This window comes from Athene noctua, chromosome 12, assembly GCF_965140245.1.
Source record: "Athene noctua chromosome 12, bAthNoc1.hap1.1, whole genome shotgun sequence".
Taxonomy (NCBI): Eukaryota; Metazoa; Chordata; class Aves; order Strigiformes; family Strigidae; genus Athene; species Athene noctua.
In genome coordinates this window covers 8,306,918-8,330,128 of record NC_134048.1, presented here as the reverse complement: position 1 = coordinate 8,330,128, position 23,211 = coordinate 8,306,918, and the positions used below count along the sequence as shown (strand labels likewise).

Genomic DNA, 23,211 nt, shown 5'->3' with positions numbered 1-23,211 from the left:
AATCTCCACTGCCTGGACCACTATGCTCAATATTCCTCAGAAATAACAGCGAGTCAGAATGATCTGAAAAATATTGCCCAGAATATTTTGTCACTGTATTCTGTATTTGGAATCTAAAGAGCACTTAAACCTGAGCAGGATAACGATAGTTTCACTGAAGAGTCCACTCTTGCTACCCGTGGAAATGAATGCCTTTGATGTCCGCTCACTGCAGAGAAACGCAGTAAGCAGCTAAATGCCTTAATGCATTCTGCCACTGAGCGATCTAAAAGCTTCCATGTGCATCGTGGAGCTTGTGCAGTAAGGTTTTCACTGTCAGCAAAGGAAAATGAATGCCTTTAGCTTTAAAGTTTAAATGCCTTGCTCAGCAGGGAGCCCAGAGAGATTTGTTCAACTGAAATGAGCTTATAATAAGGCTTTCATCCTAAGATAAGTAAGGACAACATTCAGTAGCTCTGTACTCCCTCACCAGAAAATACAAATAGCTTTCTCTATGTGTTATGATTATTGTCTTTCATGTGATATGTTGCAATTCATGCTAATAGACATTTTCCAGCATAGACTGCAGTAAGGCCATGTTGTAACTGCATTTAGAAATGCAGAAAAATAAGAGTTGTAGCTTACATATGAACTTGTTTATTTATTTTACCCCAAAAAATTAACATTAAGATCATCTCTACAAAAAGATTGGCAATAACTAGATATTTTAAACCATGTAATTGTGCTCAAACTTTACAGAAGTTCAAAATACATTTGGAGAGATTCATAGCAGGAGAAAATCCATCAGTGGCCATTAAACGTGAAACACCACTCCTGGTTTAGGCAGTCCCAGAGCTGCAGATTGCTTGAGGCTGAGACAGTGTGCAGGAGTTATCACTGTGCTTGCAGTTCTTGGAGACAAGAAACTAGGCTGGATGGACTGGATCATATGTCTGACCTGATGTGGCTGTTCTTACATTCTTCCTCCTGTATCTGTTGATTTTCTAGCCCCACCCCAATCATAATTATTTCTTATGCAATCAAGATGCAGGTTTTGGCCTGCGGGTTTCAGTTGGGATTGTTAAAATAGAATTTAGAACTAAGTCTCTGTCCACTCTGTTGTTTTGTGTGTGGTGTTTGTTACAGGGTTTCAGAGTCCCTAATAAGCTGTTAACAAGCTGTCAATTATACTGCTCATGCAAATTAGGGAAACAGACAGTGAGGGACTGATGTGTACAGTATGCTGAGAGGATGTAAACTAAACCCTTCCAATTTTCATCAATGTCCTTGCCGACGCCGTTTTCCTAATGCCTATAAAGCATTCATCTTGTCTTTTCTTTTATATCATGTTTACAAATTGAATACAGTAGTTAAATATCAATTAGTACAGGTCATATTTTGTGTTAAATACCAGGCACCTAAAAATAGAACAATGACATTTAGTTCCCAAGGACTTCAATGAATCTATCTTCAAATGTGTTATTTGCAATTTGCTGTTTTTTCTGTAGTTCACTGGAATTATCTTGTTTTCATTTCCACCAACTCCCTTTGTATTTTCTGTTCACTTGTTTTCGATATAACCTATTTTTGCTTGGAAATCCATTATTTCTTGGGCTTTCTTTTTCAACTCTTCCCCAGGGGTTGCAAACCAGGTATACGTCTCTGTACACCAGTCATCAAAACTTCTGTGGTTGCTTATTTATTTATTTTCTAAGTAATTCTCAGAAATGAAATCTCATAGCTCATACTTCTTATCTTAGTCATGGTTCCCTCAGGAGTATGCCATGAACCTAATCTCTTTCAAAATCTCCATCAAAATATCAACATAAATTTATTTGTGTCCCCCTTGATATTCATTAACTCTTGGAATACTCACCCAGTGTCATTTCATACCCCGTGTTACTAGACTCGGCTGCATAAGCACAGATCATTTTGACCTTACTAGTTCCAGTTAAAATTCAAATGCTTCTTTTTTGTGCTTACCACTGCAATATTTTTTTCATCTGTTTTGAGGAAGTGGAACAAAGTAGCAATTGGTTGTCTTTGCTGTTTGACCGTTGCAAGTGAAATTACTGATGGAGTACAAGGATCTAACATCTGACTGTGATGTTTAGCAAGATTTCTATTTAGTAAAAAAGTCTGGAAGATTTTTGAAGGGAGTCATATAGAAGAAAAGCTACTTGTCTGGTGAATTTTAAAGCTAAAATGATCATCAAAAGCCTTTTAACTTGTGAGTTTCTCTTAAGTATATATGCAGTTTTAACTGAGGAGGTGAAAAGGTAGGTAACCTGTGATACAGCTGTGAGCGGAATTGGGTCCATTCCTGATTGTTCGTGTCATAATTGGAAGTGTAGAAATTTTATGCACCTGGGACTTCACATAAGAATATGTTTTATGGGGGACTGCCTAGATAAATCAGATTTCAAAATGCCCAGGTCTATTCTAGCTCTATAAGGTTCTCTTCAGCAACCAGTTGTCTTTTGTGGGCTTGTGCTAGGGTCTATCTAGATCTAGATCTTATATTTATTTATGTTTTTGAAAGACAATTGATGTCCTGGGCTTAAGTCTGTGTTAGGGAATCATAGAACATTTTAGTTTGGAAGGGATGGCTGGAGATCATCTAGAGGTCACTATCTCACTTATAATGCTTTATTCATCCTGCCTTGTGCTCCCGAGCATTGTGCAGACTGTCCACCGTCTTCAGTGTGGTGACTGCAGAGAATGGTCCAAGACACCTCGGTAAGTAGAGTGATCTGATGTCCTTGACTCGAGCCTGTCTACAGTTATATGATGGCTGAATCAGAAGGAAGGGATCTTTCACCATGTAATATTTGGCTGTTGAATTTCAAATATTTAAAGCCAATTTTAGGAGTGCATAGGCATCTATTTAACTAGAGTTAAATACTCTTAACTGAGTTTTCTGCAGAAATTGAGTCGGTTACGTGCCTACCAACTTGATTCTGCTGCATTAACGTCAAGGACTGTTTTTCTTCTGTGAGCTGAATGGAATCAGGATCAAGTGCTAAGTAAAAGTTAAACAGGCATTCATATTCATTCAGGAGCAGTACAAAGTACGTATTCAACTTGGTGCCATAATTTTTGTGTGATATCTGGTAAGCTTATTACTTAGACGGAGCTATTAGATGAAGTTAGGCTCACAATTACAAGGAGACCCAATCAGGCTTTTGCTTCACAGAGCATGTATGACTGTAGGAAGCTGATTAAGATATTTGTGGGATATTAGTGGGTGGCTGAGGAGTTCTGATTCCCATTTCTGAAAAGATGGATTTATTCAAAAAGCTATCTAATTGGATAGATAATTGATTATCTGAGAAATTATATTTTCAACAAAAAGCTCTCACCAGTCTGACAAAAAACTTGTCCTTTAACAGATTTTTAGAATATAAGGACAGATGTCTTCCAGTTATAATTTCCCAGCTGGAACTCTGTAAGAAACATAAGCATTGTAAGAGAGCATCGTACTGTCAGGTTGTGTTCAAATTTACATTTTTTTTAAAATAGTCAACAACAACTGGCTGCAGCACCTGTCATTACTGTGCATTTTTAGAACTGTTAATTCTACGAACTTTGGGAATATTCAGTCACATCTACAGGCAAAGGTTTAGAGGATTTTGTTTTATTTAAAAAAAATCTCTTTAATTCAAGCATTGCCATTAAAACAATGATTTTGGGTTTTTTTCGTATAAAACAAGGTGAAGAACAGTCAGATTTGTTTCAAAGAAAAAAAAGTTGAAGTTATTACCATGTAGGTTAACCACATAAAATTCTAGAAATAGCATTACAGACTAAAACAAATACAGCTTCTCATTTCTTTTTTCTTGAAAAGTTACTTTCTTTTTATTGGTTCAAATGTTCATTTTGTAGTTAAAACAAGGACCTTAGTGTTACTGATTATATGTTTTGGGGCAACTGAAGAGAAACAGATATGGTGATGGTATCGCTCATGTGTAGAAAAAAAACAGCAGGAATTATGTGTCCCCTCTCCTCCCTCAGGGATGTAGCCCCCAGAGAACTGGAGCAGGAAATCAGTGGCAAGGCTTTCTCCTTATCTCATAGTACTGCAAAACCGTTGCGCATAATAGGAATGCATTTAATTTTAACTGGTTTAATGTTCACTCAACATCTTGAAAGTCTTTCTTCATTTATTATCACCATGGGGCTTGGGGGCAGGGGGGTTGGGGGTGGTGCAGGTGGTGGTGTTCATTTGGTTTTTAGGGTGTTGCTTGCAAAGATTTGAAGATTTCTGAGCCTACTAATGATTTAGAACTCCACATAATGTACAACATACTGGAGTTATGTCTAAGACTGGGTAGGTCTTGTAGTACTCTGCAAAAAAAAAAAAAAAAATCAAATAATACTTTTGGGGAGCATTCTGCGTCTCTTTTGAGTGATCCAGTCTCCTAGTCCTGGTTGTGATGAGTCTGTGGGGTATAGTGCTGCATATTCTTAGGTTTTATATTACTGTGGTACCTGGCTGCTTTTCATGCATATGCAAATACCCATTTTCAGATCCAGCCATCAATGTATATAGTTGACGGCACAAATTGAAAGGCCGGATTTGAAAGTTTGCCTTTTTTTTTCCTGTTAAGCCAGCAGAGTTTATTTAAAATTTCACATGTGGCGTCTGATTACCTTGCTGTAAATCAAAAGTAGCTGCATTCAAATGAAGTTGTGAATGGAGGTTAAAATAAGTAATAGCAAGCACTAAGAATGTTCTCCAAAAATGAATGTTATAGAGTCTCCCTCTAATTTCGTACAGAAGAGTACCTACTTCTTAACCTATTTACAAAAAAATATGTAAAGTTAACTTGACTACATTGGGTTTTTTGCATGTTTTACGCTTTGTGGACATGGACTAAATCAGCTGTGCTAAACATACTTATTAGTATTCAATTTATTTCTCAGTCGCTTTGAAGGAACCATGCAAATGTTTGGGCTTCTGATTTTGTTTTGATTTCTTAGTGCAAAATTGTATCCACATAAGTAAGCATGCACTGAACAGCAATAAATCATTATTTCTCAGATGACCAATATCAGCAGGAATCTCATATACTTCACTGCTGGAGCTGATTTCTATATTCATTGAATAATTATTGGTGATGCTTTTCATATGTGACAAACACTCTTCTCTCTCTGATTCTGTTAAGTCTTACAATGATGTTCACACACACACACACACACACTCTTTAACAACCCAACATGCAAGGGTTATTTTTAGTATGTGGGAAAAGAGAGGATAAGTAACCAATGTACATTTTAGAAGAACAACTTATAATATATTGCGAACTTTGTACTATGTAGTTTAAGAAAAAAATCTGATTCAGGTTATTTTAATACATTTTTAAATTTTGTGTTTTATCTTGTCAAAATGCAGATATTTTATTGCAATGTTAATATTCATGTAATATCATGAACTGTTTCTGTCATGAAGAATAATGTTGTCAATTTTAAATTATCATAACAAAAATGCCATGGTACAGCATAAACTGCCTCTACTGAATACAAAATTTGGTGAAGCTCCTAAGGTTTTAGCAACAATTATGCAGATGGTACTGATCAACAGTTGTATGAAATTTTGTCTTTTGCTGTAGATCTAATACCAGTTGTATCAGCGTATTTTGGAGAACAGCAATTGTTTTTATAATTTCTGGATCAGGAAAGCAATCTAAATTCCTGCAGATCTGCTCTACCCACACAAGTTGTGCTGTGTGTTGATGGGATTATAAACACAGAGCAAGCAGGTCAAGAAGTAAGGCTCTCTGGAGTTGGTGTCGAGAAGGCTAATCTTACAAGGGTCTGAGGGATATTAATGCACTTTAGTTGAAGTTGATGTCACCTCATCAGCACTATTGATGCAATATCAAGCAAAATGGGGGAAAAAAAGTGATTGATTCCCAAAATAAAATTTAAAGAAAAGTTCTTTATAACTTAAAAATAGATATATATGTTAGTTAAGTCTATAACACCTGTGCCTGTCGGAACAGTACTGCAAATTACTGTTTCATTCATTAAAGGGTTAATGGAATTTTTAGATAAAACACTGCAAAAAGTCTCTACAGCAGTGAGACATCAATTTGTTAGAGGAGAGAAATCCTGTAATAGCCTGTGTCTTAAATAGTTTGCCACCAAAATGAATTTATTGGGTATTGATTGGCTCCCAACTCAGTTTTAATACCGATTAAATATTACAGATTCATTTCAAACCCCCTGCTAGAATTTTCCCTTTTCTCTCTTTTTTTTTTTCCTCATATAGAAACCTGTGTAATTGGGTTCAATTAATTTTAGAAGTTCAGCACAAAATAGGTTCAGTGAGAAAAGCCAGTCTGTTTGCAATGACTTTTCTTTCTTGCTTGTGAAATATTGTTCCCTTCTTAGCCCATGGCTGATGCCTTCCAATCAGAGAGAACAATTCTGCTAAGATTTCCTCTTCCAGAAGCTGCTGCACCTAAAATAGTTCCATATTTTTCCATTTATTTACCATATTACCCTTGGCTGGTATCAAAGCCAAATCTTTTGAAACTAAAGCAAAGTTTAATTTTCTCAAGGCTCAGAAATGTTGTATATTTCAGGATTTTAAATTGACTTTCATAAACTTAAATGTTCTGGAGTTGGTTTATCATCAGTTAATGTGTCACCCTCCTGAGTGACAGAGCTGAAGTGATTCAGAGAATGCTGGTCCCTGGATTTTATTATCCATCACTCAGCTGTATAGCCTGTGTTGCTAGCATCACTAGCCTATATGCAACTAAGTCATTAAATAGCAAAAATAAATTTTATGTTATTTCTCAGATTATTTATTGAATTTCCAGATGCAGCTTTTTATTCATTCTTTGGGAACAGAGAGAGAAAAGAGAAGGTATATGCATAGGTACATATGTAATACATCCACACAGATGTATACCTGCCAACTTCAGACAAGTTTGATCAATTAACAAAGTCAGTAAAACCTACAATGCCAGAAAGGTGAGAATTAGTTTCCACACTGCATAGACAGACAACACTGTTGCTAATCCAGAAACCGAAGCCCTTATCTTGAGCTGTTAAGTAATGAAAGCATACTGCATCTCAATATTGGTGGGGAGTGATCTTAATAAGAAACATGATAAACTAGATTGAGCTGAAATTCTACCAGGTTTGGTAAGGCTGATTGATGATCCTGGGTACACAGAGTATGAGTCTTTGCTGCTTCAAGCTTTCTTTGTACATCTGTGCATCCTCTGTTTTGGCTATATTATACTTTATTAAAAACCAACAAGTTTGTTAAGATGGAACTGAGTTTCTTTTTCTTTCTTTTTTTATTTTTTAAACAATCTGTAGAAGGCATGGATGTGTTTATTAAGAAAAGTTGTAATTGTTAAAATGTTAATTGAATCATACTTTAGAGTATTTGCATTTGATGGTCTGTTAGGTTATTAATGACTCAAAATGAATGTCATTGTTTATTCCTTGAGAATTCAGCATAGTGGGAATATATTTGTTTACTCGGCTGCTCAGACTCCAAGATACACTTTTAGTATTAGAGGGTGGGTAAGGTTTCTGGTACAGGTAACATAATTCATCAACTTCCTTACTGTTCTTTTTAGAAGACTTAAATGTATTATTTCTGCCCACAAACAATTGAAGCTATCACCCCACCTCAGTGTTGCAGTCACCTCAGTAGCTGGCTATGCATAGATAGATGGGTTAGTGTTACCAACATCGGCTCGTTGAACCAACTGAGAAGCTGTATGAGGCAGCTAACAACGTCGAGAGCTGAATAGTCATGACTGAAAGGTTCAGGTTTAATGCTGTGCTGTGATGAACGGCAGCGTTTTGCAACTTTAAGTGCTGTCATGCTGCATGACTCTGTACTCAACAAAATATTATTGCATCTGGATAATATGTTAAAGGTTAGCCCTTCTGGTTGTTACCGCAAAGAATTTTTAAAATTATACTTCATAGTACAATTATGCAAAAAATGTTTTTAAATCTTCAGATACATTGTAACATGCATCTGCTTCTGCCCACAGTACATTGGTGACCCCACGCTGGGAGAAACTTTTATCTGTTTAATTTTTATTAGATATAATTCAAGTATTAGTGCTTCAAATAGCGTTAGCTTATACAGTTCATACATACGCACATTTTGTTGCTTTTTGCCTATGTTTGTTTATATGGCTCTGCATGTCCATTGTACATTTAATACTTTACACCTAAATAATGCATTGGAAAGAGATCTGAAATAAAAGGTTAGCATAACTTCCAGCACTCTACAAGATTCCCTAAAGAGAGCCAGTCTTCACAGTAGTTGCTAAAAAGTTGTGGGATTTTTGTTTGTTTAGTTTTTGTGGAAGAGAGAATGAATATTTACACTTTCCTTTATTTCAAGCAGGCAGATAAACACGTATAATGGCATTTCTTATCTCCTTCACATACAGCCGTATTGCAGACACTCCATGTTCCTGGGATGTTCAGGTTTGTCATACTTTTGGAAATAAATTTGGCAGCATTTCTTCGTACATCTTTTCCAGTAACAGCTGCAGCTTCTTTGCCTGTTGTGTTTTCCTTCTGTGATGGGTTGCAGTCAAGTGTAGTTATGGGAGATGGCTGCTTCCTCTTATAAGTGTCTAAGCCAAGCAAGTTTGGCTAAGTTTTTGCTCTTCTTCCTTCTCTTTCCTTCTCATTCTCTCCACTCTTGTCTTTCTGGCAGTGTGCTGTGGGAGCTATAGCTATAGCAAAGTTGCTGTAGGGGAAAAGACAGAAGCTGCTGTTACTGAGCATTATATAGGTAATACTGATGTCCTTTTTTTTTTTTTTTTTTTTTTATACAATAAGTGAGCATTTCAGATGTTAGATCTGTCCTGCAGATTTAGAAATATTTGTGGGTTTGAATGGATGCTCAGTCTTTTTCATATTCTCATTTTTCTGTGAGGAGGACTAGATGTCCTGTAGTGGACACAAAACAACAGACCTGTCAGATCAGTCCGTTTTGCAGGCTCCTTTCTTCAGTGTTCCTCATTCCATGGAAAGAGAAGACGGGAGTGAGTGTGACTGCGCTTGAAGGGCTGCAGGTGTAGCCCAGCTTAGCACAGGATGCCGGTGGGGACAGGGGTTTGCTCACACCAGAAAGCTGTGCTGAACCTCTGAGCTCAGTCTGGACAGTGTGAAAGCAGTGACCTTCAGAAGGGCACACGGGTTTGATGGCTGGGTGGTGGTGTCTGACATTTAGGGCAGTGTCAAGGTTGAAGGAAGCATTGCTGCAGATGGTGATTTGCAGTCTCTGCTAGAAAGGATACTTAACTGAAAATTTAATATCTGATGCTTTTATCTCTGGAGATGTGTAATTCAGCCATGTGTGTAAACCAGGGTGATGACCTTCACAAAACCCTAAGCCATTAGTTAATTCCGACAAACGTAAATGTTTGACCAGTCATAAATACCACAAAGGTTGAATGGGTGAAAAAGAAGGAAAAGAGATTAGAAGCTTTATGTGTATATTGAAATCGCCAAGTTTAGAATCTTAATGGTATTTAAATGATTCATTTACATCCAGATGGAAAGATACTTCTTTTTTATGCATGATTATAAAGTTATTGCAACATACCTATTTATACCTGCAGGCACTGGTCTGACAGTCAGCACCAGGATCATGGTGTTTTTCATTGCTTGAGGCCTGTTTGTTTTGATTTAGCATTTTTTCAATTAAAATACAAATGTACGGAAGTCTTTATCAGTTGACTAGGGTGTCTTAGTTTTTAATCCAAGAATTAAGAAATACAGTGGTGTTCTATTTGTTACTTACATAGTAAGTTAAATATATATATTTAATATACTGTACCAGATGATATGAAATCAAGCTCACCTTTTCATTCAGATTTAATGGTTTACATCAAGCTAAAATTTTCACAGGACTTTTCTCATACCATCAGATACAGACAGGAATTTCAGACTCCTACTAAAGTTAGTCTGTTTCCAAAATGAAGACTGCCAAGTCATGTAGGTGCTTCAGAGTATTTTACCCTGTTCCTTCCCATACTTTAATTGTCCATGTGCAGTGACTTGCTGAATAAGTATATTTGTGTGAATTCTCCTCTTTTTCCAGAAAGATCTCTGTCAGAGGGCTGTCTCTTGTCAAGTACCATTACTCCAGAACATCTTCCCTCTTCTCTGCATAGCATAAACAGGGGGTATCTCCCTAAACTCATGTCTCCAAAACAGTTTGGATATATATGAGCAGCCCTTCTTCCTTGTGTAAGCTCTGCCCTTTTCTACGCAGCTCTCTGCCAGGGCAAAACCAGCAGTTGCCCTTTTTCCTTCTCTGCGCACATGCACTCAGCTCCCACTCTTTCACCAGTGGAGGCTGAACTGGACCAGTGGTTTTGCTGCTGACCTGTTGGCAGTGGTTGAGGAATGGCAGTGAGCCCTTGTTCCCAGGGCGCCCCTGAAGCATCATAACCCCTGAGTTACCTCTTGGGGTGGCACCTCCCCTGAGCTAGGAGACACTGCATGTAGATCTTCACAGCAAACCTCATAGGATGGGAACTCATAAGGCAGACTTTTAGAATAGAGAGTCTTTACTCATTGCCATTTTAAGGTGGGCAGATATTACAGTGATCAATGACTGGGAAAAGGCTGCACATTTACAGTGATGGTGATGAAGAGCTCTGGAAATTTAAAACAACAGCTACCTTTTACCTGCATCACTCTTGAAGATTTTGACAGTGTAGATTATGCAACTAGATAATAGCTTGCAGAAAGTTTTTTTTCTAGTGTTTTACTTAGTGTTAAAAATTTGTCCCTGATGTTGTCTACCTTCTGTCATTTTTATGCTAGTAATTCAATTAATTAAATAAGTTCTACTTAAAAAAAAGTTTTACATATTAATGTTTCTCTGCAACTAAATTTTAATAAATATTAAATATTTTCTGACTTCACAAAACTAGCAGCCTAATGATAAGGAAATATCTTGTAAAGACTCACAGTATTTACAAGTCCTTACATTTTTAGCAAGCTGTTTTCACTATAATCGGTAGGCTACATTCTGCCTTCGATTTACTTTTCCCAACTACATTGATTTCTGTAGCCTAATATATATTTAATTAGTAGGGATGTGATTGCAACTAATATTATAGAGCTTTTAAAGGACAATAAATTCCAGAGTGTGTTTTATAGATTTTTGTTATTTTTTCTACTTCAAATATTTTAACCACTGAGGAAGGTATAATTTATCTTCTTGTTAGACTTCCGTGCTTTTTTTTTTTTTTTTTTTTTTGTAACTCAGGTTGCATTGAGATTGAGTGCTGTGTTCACATCTTCCAGAATGCATTCCAAAGTAGTTCTCTATTTGTAAACTGTTATCTAATTTATAAAGTAATTTGTAAGAGAAAAGGTTGTCTTCTCTTGAAATTCAGGCTGATACAAGTTCCTAAAACTCCGCATATCTCAGTTGACTTCCAAAAGTTTGGAATATACAGCTAACGTGGCCCTTTCTTCTGGGGAGTGAGAGGAAAACTGCAGAGATACTAAAAAAATAATTTGTCCATTAGGTTGATGCTTGGCATGTCACCTACAAGGAGTTTATTCACAAATCTAAAGAATGGTCAGAGAAAAGAGGAGGGAAGTGTTGAAACTACACTACCCAGGACAACTGTAAGCTGTGTGGCTATCCAAAGTCATGCCACAGGGGCAGTGGGGAAAGTTCCTCTTCTACAGAAGGGACTCGACAAGCATGCAGGTAATCTGAGACCATTTCAGTGTAGACCGCATTATTTTTTCAGGGATGCTGGTGGATAAGAGATTAACCTTTTTCTATCCACTCCTGCTCTCAAATGACAAAACATACGAGGCAAGTACACACAGGGCTGGCATGAATACCCTTCCCCTGCCTTGCTGGCATAGGTTGCTGTCCATAGCTGCCAAGTGGAAGGGTATGGAGAAGATGAGGCCAGCCTGTTCTTCAAGGTGCACAGCTATGGGAGAAGGTGCAACAGACAGCGGTTGAAACAAAAGATGTTTTAATTGATGATACAGGATAAATTTTGTTCAGTGTGGTCAAACAGTGGAATAATGGCCCAGAGAGTATATGGAGTCTCCATCCGTGGAGATATGGAGAACTAGACTGGGCAGGGTCCTGAGGAGACAGGTCTTATTGGATCTACTTTGAGCTGGAGGGTTGAACTAGATGACCTCCAGAGGTTTCATCCAATATAAACGATTCTATAAATCTAGGCTAGCTTTTGTACCAGCCTACGTGTTTTGCTTCGTTTCAGAATGAGGTTTCAGCTACCTTAGTTCCTGGCTTGTAATGCTAGTCTTTAGTTTTGACTATTCATGCTGTGGTGAATTTAACAAATACTGTGAATATGGCAGGGCATAATTACAATTTTATACAGTTGTACTGAAATTTACATTTTGTAATTCAGATGTCTTAGCAATAAGATAATATATGCCTTAGATTGTAGATTCCCATTGTACGTGAATTTTTATAGCTGTGTTCATAAATAGTGTTGACATAGGCTGAGTCTTTCCCTCTTAAATCCCTAAGAAAGGATAACCAAAAGTAAGTTAAATACCCCTATCTGATAGCAAGAGAGGGTTCCCAATTGGAGGAGTGAGAAGGAGCTTTGAAAGGAGGAGGTTTGTGATTTAACATGACTAATGCTAATTTGGATTTATGGAAAGAGATGAGGAAGTCTACACTAAGCAGAATGGCTGCACATGGCAAATGTACTAGATCAGTTATTGCCAAATATGGTAGAAAAAAATGAAGAAAAAAGAAAAAGTGGCTTAGAAATTTCTTTTCCAGTCTCTGCTTATCAACATGAAACATCTGCTTCAGCTGCACTGGCTCCTACTGACAATCAACATTACTGATACGGTGAAATTCCTGCTTACATGCAACACAACACCACTCTGCTTCCCTGAGCTGCATTGTAATAATTTATTATTGTATGCATGGGATGTAGGGTATGTTGCAGGTTAAAATGTAAATGGTTCCAGTGCACTTGGATGAGCATCACATATGGAAATTAGCATTGGCACAATTAATTTTTGTTTGTTATAGTCTTAATGTTGCTAGGCTACAGAAGGAAATGGATCACGCTGAGGAAATCTACAAGTTGCTGACTGTTTGCACAGAATCTTTTTAAATGTTACACTAATCGTGTGCTATAGCTTAGCTTTTATTTAGTGTAAATAGAATGGTACTTTTTTTAAAGCCACCATCTTAGTTTTAAAATATTCCTGTCTTTACTTGTTATGAGAATACTTGTATCTATAAATAACCAAACAGCTATGCTTGGATCAGCTTCTTCATCAAAGAAGCTTCTTGGTCAGACATGTACAGACGTGAATATGATCAACTCCTGTGCAGTGTGAAAGAACAATACATTTTTATTTAAGAATTTCAGTTGCTTTCATTTATACCTAAATAAAGTAGTTTCACAGACAACACAGCCCAGGTTGGCACACACAAATAAATACAATCTGAAATACCTCGTGTTAATAATGTTGCTTCCTAAGTTGAACTGCTTAACTTATTCCCCCCATGAATTCCCAGGGCAGCCATGGATTATTAGAGCTTGAAATACAAAAGTTAAGTGCTTATGGTTTCATAGGCTGATGAAATGGCTAACACTGTTCAAATGAAGGAAGGTAAAATCTTGACCTCAGGATGGAATAGAAGCAATCTATGAATTATTCTTTTCCTGTGTATTCCCCCCCACCCCCACCCTGAATATATCATGAGATTTTTGTAAAACTGAAAATGGGGGCTTGATTTTCTTTGGATTTTTCTTCTTGCATGCACCATATATTTAATTTGCATGATACAAAAGCCCGTTTGATGTTAAAGATTAAAAATATTTTAGGGAGGGAATAAGGACAGACCTTTCACAATATGTTTTTAATCCTCTTGTTTTGAACTGTTTATGAAAACATTAAAAATCTTAATATAGATAGCAGAATTTGTCATACCTTAGTAAAATAAGTTTCAATGTCTAATGCTTAAGACTAGTAGCAAATGCATCGCGTGAAATATTTTTATTGTTTATACTTCTGAAAAAAAAGCGAGATTTGAGCCTGAAAGTATAGTACTTGTTCTGAAAACCTCTCACCTCACTGTTCTCAGGTCAAAATTTACTGCTTTCTTGCACTGCAGAGACCTGTATCTTTGTATTTTTAAGTTGCTTCAGCTTACTTGGCAGTGCCTTACTTTAGAGGACAAGGAGTATTTTGAACAGGAACAGACTTTTCACCGGTATTTCCTGAATGAAAGTTTTATTCTGTAACAGCTCTAAGCTAATGAGTGAAGTCTAATGAAATAGATACAATTATGTTAAGTTCTACAAAAGTATCATTATCAGACCTTAATTTTACATGTTGTATAAAATATATGGGTTTCATTTCAGAGCATATTAGAGGAGATGCTTAGATGGTATCTCCTCCAGAAGTAATTAAAATTATATTTAATATTAAAATCATATATTAATTATTTCTAGGCAAGGTACTTCATTCTGAAATGGATGCATTCTTTTTAGCAGTGGAAAGCTATTACTCAGCAAATAAACATTTGCAGTAAACAGTATCTATCATATAGCAAAATATTATAAATCAATTATTTAAACAGTTGTTATATTTTAAGTCTATGAATATAATATCTTCACAGGTTATTTATTTTACAGATGCTTAGACATGCCATTCAGTATCACATGAGAGTTGGACTCAGAAATCAATTTGTGGCTCTTAAATATTAGATAGTTTTAGTTTCCTTGAAGGGATAAGAACCTATATGTGCTAACAGATACATAGGTGATGAGTTCTTGACCCTAAGGATGCAAAAAATCAGTACATGGTTAGCACATGGGACGACTCACTCAGAGGCAGTAATGAACCCACTACACACACCGCATGGTTTCAATTACAGCTTTATGTGACTAGACGGCATGGTGCCAGAAACAAAAGATTGAAACAATTTAAATGATTCTCTTCTTCATGGTTCAGATACTTGAGCCTCTGGTTTCTGTTCCCTTATTAATGTTCACTTTTATCTGTGCAGAACTCAGACTTGGAAAATAGGAATTCACTGCTTGAATATGTAGAATGTCATCTTGTTAAAGGACGCTATAGTATGATCTGGTAATATATCACTTAGTTAATTATTTTCTGTGTGATAGTTGCCTTCAAGGTTTATGTGCTCAAGGTCAAGAACTATTTCTGGAAATTGTCTAATTTGTCCCAGTCAAAATTAGAGAAGCTCTTCTAATAGACAGTTAGCAAAATAAAGGTCGTAGTCCCCTCTTCATATAATTACTTAGCAGTTAAATCATCTACACCTCCAGCAGTGTCATCTCCTCACCACCTCCACAACCCGAGGGAAGGAGGGAGGCAAACACTTGTGTCACTTGGTAGGATACTGTGGTCTCTATTCCTCTTGTTGAAGATGTCTTACTGTCTGGTACTCCTCTGAGAAATAAAAATAATCATTGTTTTAGTGTGTGGAGATCCACTGACCAACCACTTGTCACTGTCAGCAGGCAGTGGAAGAGAGTTGCCATAGTGCTCCATTTCAGCTGCTGCAGATTATTTTGATGATAACTTATGAGAAAGCCTGAAACTGTAACATCTTTGCAGACTCTTTGCCCTAAACAAGTAGCTTTTTCAAGCTTATACATCACCTACTTCTGTTAGTGTGAAGGGATACTGAGGTTGCATAGCAACTGCTTTTTTGGCATTGCCATACACTTTATGAAAGAGACTGTGTGCAGAGCCATCTGTCCTAGGATGCCCAACAAAGAGGGACATCGTGGCATTCAGGGTATGCAGACCCGTCCTACGGACCTCTTCTGTAGGGATTCATCTCTATTACAGAGCCAATGGCTGAGGAGTGGAAAGAGAATGAATCACTTTATCAAGCACTATTAAATGTTTTCTAAAGCCTTTAAGCACACTTTTAAAGGAAGCAATGCTTTCTAATATCCTCAGATTTTTTTTCTTTCTTTTTTTTTTTTTTTTTATACAGGCTGTTTAGTCATAATAGATAGTCATTCATAAAGCTTATTAAAATGGAGGAATAATATAGTCAGGTTTCCAATTGCAACTCAGCTAAATTATTGTTGTAATGATTAAGCGAAGTAGGAATTGTGGGGTATTTAGTACTTTTCTTAAAATGAGACCATCTAATGTAATTGAAGGTATGCTGATGTGAGCAGAAGGTATGCCTTGATGTGTAGGTTGATAGATTTTGCTTTATGTAAAGCTTGGGGTTTTTGTGCAGTTGGAGCAAATGAATAAAAAAATATTGAAAAGGTAATTCCCTGTTTGTCTACCTGTATTAGCATTTTAGAACATTTAGCTTCATAAAGTGAGCTATGTTGATGCTTATTAAATCCTGTGATATATATTTGCTTTTAAAAAGTTATATTAGATTGTATTTAATGAAACTAATTTTGTCAGTCACTTAGAGTTGCTTCTGTTTAATTGCCACCATTATAAATGACTGCATCTTAAGTTTTTTATAGGAATCAATTGTGGTTTTGCAATATTTCCAAAGCCATTCTCAACATATATTCTATTACCACTATTGCACTTGTTTGTCTTCTCATCCTGGAATATTTGTCTGCCATACATAACCTCTCTAGCATAAGCATTTGACACTTTTGAGGTAGCCTTTTCTGGCCAATATGCATCTTAACTCCATATAAGATGGTTCTTTTGCTCCCAGAAGTCTTTGCTCCTTAAAACACTTCCTCTCTCCCCCCTAAACAGGAGCAATATCGTAAATGCCTGGATAAACATGAGTTTGGGGATGCAGTCTATTGTAAATGTTAATGCTGCCAAAAATAATCCAGTCTTTTCAATATCTGATTTCCAGTTTATCAACTTTGCATCAGTATGCCTTCTCTTTAACACTGCCTTTATTTTCTTTTTTTTTTATGACCAGACCATAACCTGACATCTAAATTTTTTCAGTCTTAATTTCTTCTGTTCATTAGTTATCACAATTATATTTTAGTTGCTTGAATTCAAATCAGGACAATCAGTTCCTTGGGCTTATTTAGCCTGTTTCTTAAATTGATATCTATAATTTTTAAGTACTGTAACTGCAATTTTATACGAATTTTCGTATCTTGAAATGTGGGATCAGGATGAAAACTCTGTTTCATCTTTGCTAATTTAAACTAGATCCAACTGCCTTATTCTTGTTCTGCTATGTTAAATATAAAATAAGTCATTTAACTATGTGGTTCCTTCCTTTCTGTAAAATCGTTTTGACTTCTGGAAAAGGTTGAGAGTGAAAATATGTAAGGTGAACTGAATAGCAGATCTTTGTGGAATATGAAGTGCTTTTGGACTTAAGACTTAAACCTTCGTATGATATTTGTTTATACTTTCTAAAGTAACCTTACTTTCACAGTATTTATCACAGGCAAAAAAGTTCAACATCAAATACGTAATTCTCAGCTTATCTATAACTTTAGGGGAAAAATACACTTTAAAAAACTTTATAAAGTAAATCATCAGTTTAATTTTTACTAGAAATATCAAATTAAGATAAAATGGATTCATCTGTACTTCCTAAAACAAAAGAGAAGAAAATAACAGAGAAACAAGTCTCTTTGTTCTGTGTGAAAGAGAATACTTAATCACACATCAGCAGAGAATTAAAAAACATAGCAATACATGAAAGTATTCTTTTTTTCTTCAGTGAACAAATTAATTGCCAGCAATGGAAAAAACTACAAAGTGCTGTTTAAAAATAAAACATACATATCTTAAATTTAATAAACAGGAGCTAACACAGCTAAAATGAAGCTCCACAAATCAACTAGTAACTGGCAATTGGTTTTGGGTCTCATCAGCTTGAAATACATATCAAACAACCTTCTTGCAAAAGCAAATTTGAAAGAGTAATTCTACATGTGTGATTCTCTGAGACAGACTCATTGCAACTGCTTCTGTATAAATGTCACATGGACACTCTCACCAGTTTAATTAATTTCATCGCTGAAATCTGGCCAAATGTGGAGGTCTTAAACCACCTAATAATATTACTAGTAATGTTCCTTATAATATTATTATATTTTCGTGAAATAGGAAAGAATAATATTCAGTATTCACTAGGAAGTAGCATTTGCCTATCACTGGGTATGCTGACAAGTGTAGAAAGAGGATAAAGAGAAGAAATTATTACCAAGTGGGTGAGAAGGATGCAGGATAATTACCTCCTTATCCCCTTATATTGACCTACAAGAGAGCAATATGTTGCAGAAATGTAAGGCATATAAGCTTATCTTGCAAATGGAGGTCTCTGAGAAATTGCAACATTTATGCTGTGCAGTCATACGTTTCTCCCTTTTTGGGGTAGGATGACCTTAAACATGACACTCAAGGAATTATCACTGAAATTAATTCTATATTGCAGACATGTTAATTCAAGTCCACTTTTAAAAAATACAATGCTGGTTTTGTTTTCCAAGATTGTCAAAATACCCAAACTAAAATAAAACAAAAAAATGTTTTCACAAAATGCAGGAGCATGAACAGGGCTGAAAGGTCCTCCAGGAAAAAAAAGTCCTTCAAAATTTCTGGTGAACATGTTGCTGGTACATACTGAATACCTCCCACTTCCTGCAAGGGGACAATAATGAGAGAGGAGGTACAGCTCGGGCACGTCTGGCCTCAGAAGCATTAAGTGAGTGTATAATAATCCGAGGGAGAACCATTACCAGCCCACGCAAGCAGGGAGTTGGTCTCTAATTTATGGAGATGAAAATTAGAGTTGAGTATTGAAAAATTCTGGAATTTTTCCTTATTTCTTTATCTTACTGATTATATTGGAAGTAAGTTCCCAGTCACGTTTGTCTGCTGGTTTTATTCAAATGTGGAGAACATCTTTAAGTAATATCTGAGACGTATATTAAAAAAAAATAAATAAATTTAAAAATTGGGCTGTTGCAAATTTTCCCCAAAACACAAGAAATAGAGAAATGCACATTTTATTAACTTTCTCTTTTTTTGTTGTTGCTTTTTGTGGCTTAAATGCTTATCTCTAACATGGCACTGATATTTTTAGCAGCATAGTAAAGGGATTTTTACTCACTGTCATATTGCATACTTGATCAGACTGGACAAATCGCAATAGATCAGATCTAGCTGTATGACTAAAATGTGCCAAGTTAACCTGAGATGGCAGTTTAATTGTTCCTGAACCACCTTAATACTTGAAGATAGTAGTCTATTAAAAATATGGCAAAATGGAGCATTACATGTTGTTCACAGGCTGGATGACTAACAGGGATTCACCTTTCTGACTATTTTAATTTGTTTCTCTTCTCTGAGCAACACCCATCAGCTTTCCAAGGTGGGTTTTTGTGGCCTTCCGTCAATATTGCTTATAGCAAATAAAAATTTTATTGTATGGTTTAGTTTCAAGTATTTATTTTAAGCCAGCAAGTGGGGTGGTTTTGACTTCCACTAGTCAGGACTGGTAGCAATTGATGAAAAAAAGAAAGATTAGATTACTGTTTAATGATGACGTCTTCAAAAGCCCTGGAGTGACTGAGCAAGATAAGTCCCATGGAAAATCAATGAAACTTAGGCTCCAAAGACAGTTAGGTGAGTAGAAAATGTCGCTCTAATGACCTAAATGGTTGTTCTCTCTCATGCTCTCTCGGTTGTAATATACAAGAGAGAAAGGGTCTGTGTAAAAATATCCGGCATCTGTGAACATTTTTAGGCTGTTAAAAATCTGAGTGCTAGATCTTTATCTGATTACTATCTCTTGTTCTTACCTAAATTAAGCAGCAATAGGCCAAAGCGTTTTTAATGTAGAAACTGGGGAAAAAAAACTCAACCAACCCCCTCCCACTGAAAAAAAACAAAACGAACCAAAAAATACCCCTTTAAAAGAAATGCTGGCTATTCAGATAGCAAAGAAAAAATATGTATTTTAAACTATACACATTATTAGCTAGTTGTATTGGTTTAAATTCTTGGGATTATCATCCCTAAAAGGTTGCTCTTTAGTACTGATTCTCATTACATACATGCATTTGATGTTTGTTCACATCACATGAGGAGGACATGGTTTTTTCTTACAACTTGCCAGGCATCACAGATTTCCAGTTTCTAGGTGGTGGTTTATAGTTCAATGCCCTTAATCATTTACGTGATTATTAGGTTGCTATTCTGTGAACCCTTTTGGGAGTCCATTGTTCTCTTTTCTGGCGTCTTACTTACTAACAATACGTATTTGCAGCTACTGGTCTGATGACACAGCATTCAGATAACGAGGAGGAGGAGGAGGAAGGGAAGGAGCTAGATTTCAGTCCTGGCAGTGTTTTTCAAGAGAGAAATGATCAGTCAGTCACATGTACAGTGCTGGACAGCAGTACAACAGTTATGTTACATTGTTGTTTATCTCTGTCTCATGAGGTGTTCCATCAGTCATACCCCAGTGGTACAGAAGTTGAACAAATAATGTCTTAGAGTCTTGTTTTTTGCCCTGTTATCTGGTAGTATAGCACAGAAACTGTTACTAGTCTTCCATGTTCTGCCAATTTCTGCCTTTTTCTTGTATCATTATAAAGATCATATATTTTTGTACCATGTTGAGTTCCCATCATAACTAGTGGATATTTGAGACTACATCAACCAATGACTTACCGACACATGGCTGTGACAAGTCTGACACAATGAAGGAGAAAATTAGTATCAGAGATGGGGGAGCAAGAGCCATCCCGTTTAAAGCTACATAATCCTTTTTGTTAGCAGGCCTTGTAGCAATTAATGTGACTCAATGCCAGAGTGACATATCATTCAACTGAAGCTCTAACTTCAGTCAGACTCTGCTTAAGGCAAAAGACAGACTGGAGAAGTTTCACAGATCTGATCACTATTCATGTAACTGAAATGCTATCTATAACCAAGGCAGATGTGCACACAATAACTCCATTTAGTGCATGTCGGGAGCACATGACATTAGAAGAGAGACTGTGAGAAATGGATTTCTTCTCCCCCGACAGAAGACTTTACTTCTGTTCCCAGCTACCTAATGGAAGGGTGAAAGGGACGAACCTCTTCTCAGAGGTGTACAGCCGTAGGACAAGAGGCAATAGATGCAAACTGCAACATGGGAAATTCCAGTTCAATACAAGGAAGAAGTTTTTACCATGAGGGTAGTCAATTACTGGAACAGGTTGCCCAGAAAGGCACCTCATGATCCATCCTTGAAGAAACTTGGAGCTCTACTGGATAGCGTCCTGAGCACCCTGGTGTATTTGGACTTGCTTTGAGCAGCAGGTTGGACTAGATGACCTTTTCCAATCTACAGAATTCTATGAATCTGGTATATCAACATATTTGAGGAAGATTAAAGTCTAGATTTCCTTATACTAGACAGTGTGATCTTTTGCTGCTTTGGGTTAGGTATTTTAACGTAGAATTGAATTCATGCTGCATGATTTTTTTCTGTTACAGTGACACAGGAAAGCTCAATGGGCAGATATAATACAAATTCATTGCTTTCTCAACATGGTTAGAAACAAGAAGATGGGGCATTTGCTAAGTAACTGGCTCTACTGGGATAACGGGTTTTCTATAAATAAGAAATGCTCGTAAGTTGGGTGATAGTAGTCCCCATTGTGTGGTAGTTAAATAGCATCAAAATTAATGAATAAATTTTCTTCCTTTAGTATAACTTTGATGCCATTATTAACACTTGCAGTATAGACTGGAGAGGACAACAGAGATGGGAAGAGATTTGTCCAAGGCTGCGTAAGGCTGTCATTGAGTTGGGAAATAAAGCTGGGAGTCTTGAGTTCTAACTGAGTATACTGCTGCTCAGACCATCCTCTGTGTCCTTGGTTCAGACCAGCTCTGTGACAGAATGAAACAACTGTATTTTCTGATAGCATTTTATGTATTTTTGTTCTGAACACTCTGAAATGATGCTTCAAACAATAGGGGAAAGTGTGTGCAGCTACACAGATCAAACTAAAGGACTTGATGCATAAAAGTAAATCTTATCTTAATTGAAGCCTGCTTGTCAAGGATGGATGCTTGAAATAGAATATTCAATGTCTGTTCTGGCATCTTCTTTTTTGTCTAGCTTGGTACATTGACCTTCTTATCCCTTTTGTTACGAATTCAAATTCAACTGGGATATGAATTCTAATGAAGATTGCAATGAATTTAATGATCTTGACAGTAGAAATCATTCTATGTCATTATCAGGGGATGAAAGCATCATAATTTGTCATTTTAATCTATGTATCAAGTCATCTTGCTGCCTAGTATTAGCTATGATAAACTTGCTGTTACTGCATTGTTGCCCTTCTATGAATTTTTATATGCAGGTGTAATAAAGATACATGCACTTACAAAAATGGGCACAAAGTGGAAAGAATTTTAAGGAATTTTTTTTCTTTTAGGAGAAATGCTTGAAATTTTTCTTTCTGGGTTAAAAATTATCTTTGTTATTTAAGTTTGTGGGGACAAATTTCTCTTGGGGGTAACTGCAGTCTATTGTTTTAGAGAAAAGGTGATTCTGGACAAATCTCGTAAAAGTAGGGATTCCTCTTAAGTGAAGAATACAAAAGCTAACATTTGTTGAAATGTAATGATTCATTTGAATGACCAATTTTCTTAATAGTTTTTTTTTTTTTTCTTTTACTAAGATCACAAAATGATTAATAGGTTGATCCAGCCTGCATTTATATTACGTTCTAATTCTGCATTATATATTCTCCAATGTCAAAGAGCTAAAAGTTCAAATTGGACTCATTTTCATTATCAAGTTAGGGGTGGAGAACTGTAAATTATTCACCTCCAGTGAGGAGACCAGATTTATAAATCTGTTCTAAGGAAAGTGAAGACACGTTTCTAATATGTATTGAAGATACTAATTCGTACCATAATTTCAGTATGTGGAGTTTACGACCAATAGCTGTTTTCAGACTAAGCCTAGATATCATTTCACCATACATATTCCTTACACTGATATTAGCAAGAGACTATATTCTTTGAAAGTAAATTCTTCTAAAATGTCTATAACTCTACTTTTTCTGGAAATGTGAAAAACTAGTTAAGTTTAATAAGAGAATCGGTATGGATACTCTCTGTGTGTGAACAGGTCCTGTGATCCATAACGTGATCCTCTGTAATGGCATGCCTCATGGTTCTTATATGTGATGGTGATCATGTACCTTTCTGCGTTTTTATAGATATAAAAAT

The 23,211-nt window shown here is 36.3% G+C and overlaps 1 protein-coding gene across 13 annotated transcripts in view; it reads left to right on the top strand.

The window, feature by feature from the left end:
* TENM2 (teneurin transmembrane protein 2) overlaps nt 1–23,211 on the top strand; it is an 808,680-nt gene that overhangs the window by 352,268 nt on the left and 433,201 nt on the right. The window lies entirely within an intron of this gene.